This window comes from Olea europaea, unplaced genomic scaffold (genome assembly GCF_002742605.1).
Source record: "Olea europaea var. sylvestris unplaced genomic scaffold, O_europaea_v1 scaffold2090, whole genome shotgun sequence".
In the NCBI taxonomy this organism is placed as follows: Eukaryota; Viridiplantae; Streptophyta; class Magnoliopsida; order Lamiales; family Oleaceae; genus Olea; species Olea europaea.
Genome location: NW_019238830.1, coordinates 104,044 through 115,045, shown reverse-complemented (window position 1 = coordinate 115,045; position 11,002 = coordinate 104,044). Strand labels below are relative to the sequence as shown.

Below are 11,002 nucleotides of genomic sequence, written 5' to 3'. Positions count from 1 at the left end.
ATTACCAGAGGTTTTTGAGACCGACTTTCGTTCACGGAGGAGGCAAAGGCCCGTGGCGAAAGTTCTTAGCCCAAGGGACGGATTATATAGTTAAGTCAGAGGGTACATTTTTTGTAAATTTTTCAGCACGTTTGATGTAATAAAATTATAGCATAGTTATCGTCTGATATTTATATCATGATTTTGAGATGATATTTTACGACCTTATGTGAATATTTCACTTTTGTTTATAATTACATGATGTTATCTTATGAATTATTAAATGATATGAACTCGATTTTCGATAGAAATGTAAAATTGAAAAAGTATAATTATTTTCGAACTTCTCTACTCGCTGAATTATCAACTCATATATTTTCCCACGATTTTTCCTACAGGTAGCAATTGATTCTTTTTAGCTGGAAGAGCTTAATGATTTTGGAATGAGAGTCACACGACATGTTGAATATTATAACTCATATTGATGAAACACGAAGTAAATATTTTGGGCCCATCGCATTATATTTTATATAAGCATTTGATTTTGTTCCATTTTTTTGAAATAACTCATAGTCAATCTTGGTGATAGATTTGACATCTAGTCAGCATCTATTATCGGGGCACGTCACGTTTAGGTCCACTAGGGTGAATCGGGACGGGTCGTGTCAATTCTATTCCCGACTCTCATAAGGAAGCTAAAATATCATTAAGCATGGTATGATAAGTTGACAACTGAAATTGTCATAGATTCTCTTAGAAGTAAAGAAATAAAAATTAGGGTTGAAAACGTGATAAAAAAAAAAAAAGCGGTGAGTTACATATAATGCAAGGTAGAACTCAGTTTAGGCAAAACTGTCCCGATAGATACAAAAGTGGTGACGAGTCGAGTAGTAATGGATGGAAGAAGAAGGACAAGGGTAGGTCAAGATCAAAATCTAGGACTAATACTAGAAAATGCTATGCATGTGGAAACATAGGACATTTTACAAAGAATTATCATAAAGAGAAGGGTAAGCTAAAGATTAAGGAGAGAGACGAGGTCAATGTGTTATCCTCTACTTCCGATATAGATAACGATGGGGTCTATATGATTACAAGTCTCGTTGCACATTCTACTGAATTGAATCTAACTGCTAATTCCCGCATGCAAGAGTGGATACTTAATTCTGGTACATTTTTTTCATTTGACATCTAAAAAGAATTAGTTTGACAACCTGCATTAATCTAATGCTGGGCATGTTGTGCTGTGTGATAACTTTGCCTATACGATTGCTGAAATTTGTGACATAAATATAAAATTTAACACGGGTTTGTGTACATATTAAAGGACGTTAAATATATTTCTGAATTATCTAGAAATTTGATTTCAGTAGGGAGACTTGAAAAAGATGATTTCACTGGTAAAATTGGAAATGAGATGCTAAAAATGATTAATGGTACATTAGTCTCCATTCAGAGAACTAAGAAAAATGACATTTATATTACTATTGGGGAAGTAATTAGAGGTTTGAACTCCTCTATCTCTTCTGCCAAGGTTGATCACACACATACATGGCTTAATAGGCTTGCACACGTAAGTATTAAGGAACTTAAGCTACTTAATGAGAAATGTGCATTTGGTAATGACTGTGTGTTTGATTTGTCATTCTGTGATCACTGTGTGTCTGGTAAACATCACAAAATATCGTTCTCCACTAGTGTTCGTTAAGTTAAAGGCATGCTTGAATATGTGCATTTTGATCTATTGGATCCTGCTAGTAATCTCACATCGGGTGGAAATCAGTGGCGAATTTAAGGCTGCCCTAGTTGGATTCGTCGAATTTTTTTTTTATTTTTTATTTTTTTCTGTTGATAATAGATAAAAATAAAATAAAATTAGGTAGTAGTTTATTTTATTTTAAAACCCCTCTTTTGCTTAGTTGGTTAGAGCTTGCATTTTTATATTACAAGTCTTGGGTTCGATTCCTTCCCGTCCATTTCATTGTGAAAATTTTTTATTTGTACAATATTTACCAAAATTAATTCCCCAAGGAAATGATTTGAAACTATACCTTCTAATTTGGATGATTGGAAGCTTAACCATTGTGGCAATGATTGAATTTTGAATCTAAATTTAACAAAATAATACATGTTAAGATTCTAGGTGAGTCAATGACTTCCTTTTTTTTTTTTTTTGTCATTTCAAATATTTTATGCTTTAATAATTTATAAGATATGACTTATGAGTATTGAGTTTTAATTTATATGTTATTTGAGAATTTGTCTATTATGAATTGTGATACTAAAAATTAATTTGAGTATCGTGAAATGTGAATATGTGATTTATGAAAATTGAAAATGAGAATTTGGAAAATTTGTAATTTGTAATGAATTGGTATTGAGAACTGGAAATTGAAACTTTAACTATATTTTAAAATTAATTTTAATTACATTTAATATTTGATTAACGTTCAATTCTCATACTGATTATGGAATAATTTTTTCAATTGAATCTCAATCTAGTTCTTGTAGTGGTGTATCTAATCTCTCAACTACTTTAGTCAAGCAAACAATTTGTTAAGCATTGATAACACAAAGAAGTTTTATGTACTATGTAATTTATATTATTTCGAATTGTATTGAAATATAATATGATATAAATATACGATTTTTATGTTTTAGTGTATTTACATATAGATCGAAAAATTTTTAATATTATTTTATTTAATATTAATAGACGATATCGTTGTACGTCCATTGACTATCGATAGTCAACGGTCAACAATCAACAGCCGTCCTAGCTGAGTCGAAATCTTGGATACGCCTCTCTGGAAATAGGCATTTCCTGTCTATTATCGATGACTATACTAGGAAAGTGTGAGTCTATATATTAAAAGATAAATTTGAAACTTTTCATAATTTTAATAACTAGAAGAGACAAATGGAAAACCAAAGTGGTAAAAGGACCAAATTTTTTAGAACAGATAATGGCTTAAAGTTTTGCAACATTGAATTTGACCGTATGTGTAAAGAAAATGGAATAACAAAACATAAGACGATTCCTTACACTCCCCAGCAAAACGTGGTAGCGGAAAGGATGAATAGGACCATACTTGATAAAGTGCGTTGCATGATGTTAAGTTCTAGTGTCCCTAAATTGTTTTGGGGTGAAGCTGTTATGACTAGTTATTATTTGATTAATTTGACTCCATCTACTGCATTAAATAGTGATATTCCACATGAGAGGTGGTCTGGTAAATTGAGTGATTACTCTATACTTAGAACCTTTAACTGTGCTACTTTCTCTCATCAAAGTGAGGGAAAATTTGAACCTAGAGCTAAAAAGTGTGTCTTTTAGGATACCTCGAGAGTGTTAAGGGTTATGGGTTATGAGATAGAAGTCAAAGGGGAGTTAAGATCATCGTGAGTAATGATGTCACATTTAACGAGGGTGAGATGCCTTGTCTTAAAGGCGAAACCGAACTTGTGAGTGAAACTGAACCAGATGAAGAGAGAGATCAGTTTAAGGTAGAGTTAGGAAAACTTAGTACATCTGCCCTTACTACTCCAAATGAGATGGAGATTCAAGTTCAAGAATCTGAGGTGGAGAATAGTAACGAAGTATTGATAAGAGCATCCTGAGAAAGACAATCCTCCAGCTATTTACAACTTAGTTAGGGATAGAAAGAGGAGACAAATGAGAGAACCTTGGAGGTTTGGATATGAATTTGAGTTAGCTTTCGTCCATGCTAGTTACGAAGAACTAGTTGATAAAGAATCAAAAACCTTTGAAGAGGCGATGGGTAGTGATGAATCTAAGGAGTAGCTTAAGGCGATGAAAGAAGAGATGAATTCTCTAGAGAAGAATCAGACTTGGGAGCTAATACCTAGACCTAAGAATAAATCGATCGTCAATTGCAAATGAGTCGTTAAGGTTAAGGAAGGTATCGGTAACTCAGAACCCTTAAGGTTTAAGGCTAGGTTATATCTTATTTCACCATAACAAATTTATAGATGTTATTGTAATAAGTTGTCTTCCTTCATGATTCCTAAATACAAAGAAAATGGCATTCAGCATTAAACACTCTCTAGTATCATTGTCCCTCCGCAGTTAAGCTATTTATGTTATACATATGAGTTAAAGAATGTAAGCCCCTGTTTGAGTCCCTCTTTTCGAAAATAAATTTTGTAAAATACGATTTTTTTTTTTTTAAAAGAACGTGTAGTTAGAAAGTATGTATATGAAAAAATATTATATTGGGAGAATGTGTACTTGAAAATGAGTTTTGAAAAAAAAAATAATTAAATGGGGCTCTGACCTGTGCTAATTTTCTGAAGTTTGTATATACCACAAAAAAGTAACTAATATCAAACATTATTTTATGGTTCAAGTGACTGCTCAGGATCAATCTAATGTCTTATATAGGATAAGAATTAAGAACCATATAAATGTTCTAATTTCTATTAAACTTTTTCTTGTAATTGAAATACTCTATAAATCGTTTGTCATATATGAAGATTCTAAGGGATTGATTGAATATTGCACACACTTATAAAGTCACTTTAAAGTTTGTTCTTTACTTACTTTTTACTTTGCCTTTTGCTTTTCTTATCTACGTATTGGGAAGCTTAACTTATCTAGAGACATTCTTTCGATTAGGATTGCACGGTTGGAGTTGTTTGATGCATTTGTAGAGTCCCATACGATGCACGCAAGTGTTTTAATGCTTTTCTGCCGTGACTGGAAGACACAAACAATGAAGGATAGATGATACAACTTCAAAACTGTTTCATCTTTGATCTATCGAGCCTTCTCCATATAATGACTTACTGGATTGATGGTGTTCATAATCATACCCAAAACCGCAAAACTTCACAAAAACAATGCACCTAGTGATATGACAATGTTAGGAATTTGTGCTTCAAATAGGCTTCAGAGGTAAAAATACGTAGGTAGATACTATATGCACTGTTTAAATTTTAAACTTATTATAGGTTTATGTGTGACATTGCATTGAATTTATCCAATAGGCTCGGAAGCTTGGCAACATAGTCTCTCGTATCCTTCCAGGCATGTTATCCCCCGTTCAATGAAAGATAAAGCTTTTTTTTTTTTTTTTTTTTTAAACTAACCAAAGACCTCTTTCTTTACTGACAACAGAAGATGCATAGAATACTTTCAGTAGCACTATCCTTGTCCAATTTCAATAGTATATCGTGATGAAAAATTATTACGTCTGGCATGGCGGTCTAAGCTACCAAATAGGGTGTCTGCACCAGTATTTAGCCATATCTAAGTTTCCAAAAGGAAAATGATTTGTGTGGATTCATCTATACCTGTATTATTTGACTTGGATAGAGAGGCCCTTTCTTTTAGCTAGCTGTTTTTGGGGAAAAACGTGGTAGGGACCCCCCTCAGTGCACAAAAATGTGCCATTGTATTGGCTTTGTTGGATTTTATTATGTGGGAAAAATAAAAAACATTGCATGGTTGATTCCTTTCCTCTCTTTACATATCCCTTTGCATTGCCCTTTTGTTACTACTTGTTATCAATTGGACCATAATGCAATTTGCTGTGTTGAAAGGGCACTGGACCTGAATAAGCAAGGAAGGTTTTATCACTATTACAGTGCAACCATATTGCTCGTTCATAAGGTGGCTGTAAAATGTTAGACAATAATAAATATGAAAAGAAAACGAAACAAAGTTAAAAAAGCAGACTCGAGTAATATTGTATACAAAACGTGCACTGTTTGTGTTGCTGTAATCAATAATTACGACAAATAGTGGAAATCCGGTAATGTTATTTCCTTTCATACTCGATCTTAATGAAGTGGAAAGAAAGGATTCAAAAAAAGGTAGTTGCACCAAATGTGGGGTTGGAATACATTAATGCTCAAGAAGGAATTATTTGAGGTGGGCCTTGACCAACTTCACCCTTTATGTTCATCTTTTTAGGAGAAAAATGAAAAAAGATAGATAGTTCCATCATTTTCGGTAGACTGCAGCCGGTGTCATATTTTCTCTTTCAATTTTTCTCTACCCTCTAGGCTCTGTTTAAATGTTGATACTCAAAGGGCTTTTGTGTGTGAGGTCTATTTGTTGGAGAAAGAAAGAAAAAATAGTCACTTTTGGGGGAAATTAGTGAAACAGGTTACTTTTATATATAATTTAAATGTCAATTATACATGTCGTTTAGGGACGTTAAGTGGTGCTCGACTGCTCGTTGCTTGCTGGCTTACCTTACCCCAAACACGAGCCAAATTAGCTCGGCACGCCTCAACACCAATTATGGGCACGAGCCAAGCTATATTTTTCTCATACGCTCACTAACTTCTTGTGATTTATATAGGCTGTAAAAACACTTAGCCCTTGTTTGTTTCCAATTGTTTGAAGACAATAATACATTTTTTGACCCTTTTTTTGCCGGCACATGAGACCCATTGTGGGATAAAATTTAGAAAATCACGGCTCACAATTTTGCAACGATCCAAAAATGCATTTAAATTGGGCAAAAAATTGGAAACAAAAATGGTCTTAATGTATCATCAACGTTTGTTTGACTGATGATCAGTGCTGCAATTACATTTTGAATTTAAAACTTATTATTTATGTATATTATTTTATTAAATAAAAAAATTCATTCTTTATCTATAAATATTGTAGTTGCACTTCAAAATTTTCACCCTTAATTTTTGAAATGAGTATTTTCATCCAAAGGTAAACCAGATTCTTCAATATAATTTTCAAAGAAAACTTAGTCAATGAAGTTTTGATTCTTATCTGAGCCCGTTTTAACTGGAACAAAAACTTTGATGTACTTAAATATATACGTAATGTTGTTGGTTCTAAACTATGATAAATGAGGAGGAAATTTATTTATTTTACTAGTACCTTTTCATTTTTTAAAAAATTGCACGGGAAATATTCCTTCATGTACAATTTTAACCATGCTTGTATATTATAATCGGTTCCAAGTTCGGTTAAAGACGGAGGATTTTTACAACTTTATAATTTTTTTGACAAAACAAAATTTTTTATGTTCACCATTTCCTTATAAATTTACTTCTTTATTATACTCTCGAGGGTAAAAATGAAGTTTTTATTTTTATTTTCGAAAAAAGCAAGTTGTAAGTGGCTCGCGAGTAAGCTTAACTCATCCCACCATGGAGCAATTGGCGGGATGAGTAGAGTAGAATTTTTTGAAACAAAGTCGATCGCCTGTATTGGGCCGAGCTGAGCGGCTCAAATTGGCATACTTAAAATCCCTAATGCCATTTGTGGGTGCAAAACTCCTGAGGTAAATCTTGAAAGTTCAAGAAAATATTTATTTAACCAGACATTTGTTGGTACATAACGATAAACAGTTTTAACCGTCTTGAAAGACAGTTTCCCATACACGTAAATATGAAGTTTGCACCCCCCGGAGCACATCCTAGTTGGCGGAATAATCACATTGGTAGGCTTTGGAACCAAGCGTGGGGAGTTCGATTCCTGGAAGGCATCAACTTGGAAGGCAAGATTTATCTTGGAAGACAAGTTGCTGGAAGGCAGTGGAGAGACTCCCTTTGGGGAAGGAGTAAAAGCCGTGTGGGAACTTGGGAACCAACAAGGGCACATCCCGCGATTTACCTCCCTGAGCTGCTGAGGGGCCGGAGGTTCAGGGACGAGGATATAGTCTGGCATAAGCTGAGACACCTCGTTAAAAAAATATATATATATGAAGTTTGCAGCTTTAAGGAATTTGGGTTTAGTCTTTAGGGTCAAAAGTTGTTCAGGGTTTTGGATTTCTATTCTTCAGTGGAAGAAATGGATTACTAAAATCATTTGAACTGTAAATTTGGTGGTTATTTAACTTTTCTTGTCTACCTGCAGCTAGGCCTAGGCAGTCTAATTTGGGTTGGTTTCAACTCCAATCCGAAACTAAAATCAAATTCAATCCGAAACCGAAACCAAATTAGTCGGTTTGGGTGAATTTCAACACAAACCAACCCTCATTAACTCTTAAACTAAATCGAACCGAACCAAATCGGTTTGGTTGTTCGGTTCGATTGATCAGTTTGGACTTTTAATCTAAATTGAATTTTAAAAAAAAAAATTGTCCAAATTTTGGGCCAATTAAATTACAAGAACTAAAATAACAAAATAACTTTATATTAGAAGAATTATCTACTAACAAATAAAATCAAGTTAATAAGTACAGATCAATGGAAAATTTAAGAATTTTGTTGTCTTTTACGCATTATGCAGCCTGACTGTCAAAGTGGGTAAAAAATCTAAGTATAATATAAGGAGTTTGTGAAATGAAATTTTCAGTACCATTATTTATCGACAACATCATAGATTGGAAGGAATCGTGATATAGTTATGAGATTACAGCTTATCTTTTGATTTTGATTTTTTTATTTTAAAAAAAAAAAAGATAAACATGTAGGTGGGTTGGGTTGGTTCAGTTAACTAGCAGTTTGAGATTTCAAATTATGACCAAACCAACCCACTATGATTTTTTTTCAAAGAAAATCAAACCAAAACAATTACTTTGTTAAACCGACTCGAGTCGGTTCAATTTGATTGGTTTGATCGATTTTTTGATTTTTTTTGCCCAAACCTACCTAGAGCACTTAGCTTCCCTTGAATTCAAAGCTCAACCCTATTTCTCCTTTGGGAGTTGGGGACAGGGTGGTCACCTCATGCTGTAAATTGTATTTGTACAGATTTATTTAACAAATTAGTTTATAGACGTTGACTTGACAACATTTCACAGGATGATTTAACTTTATTTTTTTGTCTAATCAGCCTGTGAGATACTGTTAACTCAATACCTGTAAATCAATCTGTTAAAGAAATTATACAAGTAGCATAAAAATAGTAATATAGTAATTTGGTGAATTCGTAAATTCGTAAATTACATCGATAGTAGTAAATAACTAAATTGATAGTAAATTGATCTATTATAAATATTATAAACATGTGACAAACGAGCTGAATCGTTATTAGTGAATAACTAACCCGTGATAACATTTGTCATCGGATAAGTAAATGATTGATTTTCTTTTATTTTTCTTGTTTATCTTCTTCTATGCTTCATTTGTCCTGATCAATGACCTAATTCAAAGGCAATGCAATTAGAGGAAAGGAGCAAAAAATGAGAAAACGATATTAGTGTGTAATGTGAAAAGTGGGGTCAAATAAGACTGTAGGAAGGAAAAGTAGGTGGAAAATAAGTCCTTTCACCATTTTCCACCCTTCACTTTCCCTCTTCCTTCTCTTGCTTTTATTTCCTTTGTGTTTAAAAAATAGAATAAATTGAGAATAAGTGGGAATCCCTAATGTGGATGTGTGCAACTGCATCTAGGGATGATAATGGATCGAACCGATTTGGCTCAGCTCGGGCTCATGGTTAGGGATGGTAATGAATCGAGTCGATTAGGATCAGCCCTTTGACGAGCCTACGAACTCGGCTCTTGGAATTGAGCTCCCTGCTCGACTCGAGCTCAGACTTGTCATTTAGCTCCACTTATGGGATTAAGCCCCCTGCTCGGCTCAGGCTGGGGCTTGTCAAATGAAGAGCTCGAACCGTTCACTAGCCGAGTTTTAAAAAGTCGACGAGTCATTCGGCCTGGTTGACATCCCTAACTGCATCATCGAAGACATTTTATTTCCACTTCTTAAATTATTCAAATTTTATTATCTTTACTTTTTTATGGTATTTATTCTCCTTTTGAGTAGACTAGATGCCGAAATATGCCCCCTTTGAGGATTAAAGATTACGAAAAGCTTCAAAACAGTTGATAAAAAGAATATGACTTTATTGTACTTAACTTTTCTTCTTTTCAAATGCTTAGTATGCCTTTGCCCTTGAAATTTCTTCATTTTCAAGTTTTAGACATTATGATTTCAATATTTCATTACGTGAATGACTAACAACTTATTAGTTCATTTATTAACATGCTTTGAATGATTTGATTTGATGGGTAGAGGATGGATTTTGATATTTCATTTTGTCACAATTAATAACAATTTGCATTTTAATCAATTTCGTTGAAAGAAAAAAAAAATAAAAGGACTAGTCCAATTGGGTGTTGTAGATGGTCAAAACATTTTCTTTTCTTTTCATTCTCCCCTTTTTTTGGGTTTATATAAAAATTAAAGTTCTCAAAGATTAAATTTAATAACAAATTCATTATTTCCTTCGTCTTCCTCAAACCAAACATGGTGGTAGAGTCGTAGTATCAATGGTGCTAGATCTTTTGTATATTTTACTTATACATGTTTGGTGAAGCTTAATTTTAAGCAACGGTGAGGTCTATTAGTTCATCGTCTAATGAATTGAAATGTATTTTCATTCATAGATAGTAAATCAAGTAATGATATTTATGAGTACTCCAAACACAGAGAGTTAAAATTCATTATAAAATATGACATAATTCCAATAAATTATTATCATCTAAATTGGTACTTAGCACCATTATTTTAAATGGACACCGCCATACATCTCAATTATTTATGAGTTAATTGTTCCTATGGTAACTGAACTTAGATCCATATCTTTAATTGACCACTGAACTTTAAAATGACAAGTTTTGGTCAGTGACCTTAAAATTCATTGTAAAATATGACATAGTTCCAATGAATTAATATCATCTAAATTGGTACTTAGCACCATTATTTTAAATGGACACCGCCATACATCTCAATTATTTATGAGTTAATTGTTCCTATGGTAACTTAGGTCCATGTCTTTGATTGGCTACTGAATTTTAAAATGACGAGTTTTGGTCAGTGACCTAATGTTCATGTCTTTGATTAGTTACAGAACTTTAAAATGTCGAGTTTTGGTCATTGAACTTTAAAAAATATCAAACTTTGGCTACAGAACTTTGAAAAATATCGAGTTTTGGTAACTGAACTTAAGTCCATGTTTTCAATTGCTCATTAAAATTTTAAATATCTAGTTTTGATCACTGAATTTTGAAAAATATTGTACATAATTCACTGTAAACTCGATATTTTTCAAAATTCAATAGTTATGCTAATAAGTAG

At 33.0% G+C, this 11,002-nt stretch overlaps 1 protein-coding gene across 1 annotated transcript in view; it reads left to right on the top strand.

Annotated features, from left to right (window-relative positions):
* The first annotated feature begins 1,006 nt into the window (after nt 1-1,006).
* The window catches only part of LOC111380057 (nitrate regulatory gene2 protein-like), a 14,595-nt gene continuing 4,599 nt past the window's right edge, over nt 1,007-11,002 (top strand). Inside the window, exon 1 of the mRNA XM_023003523.1 lies at nt 1,007-1,018. The gene's annotated coding sequence lies outside the window, so the exon portion shown is untranslated. The remainder of the gene's footprint in view (nt 1,019-11,002) is intronic.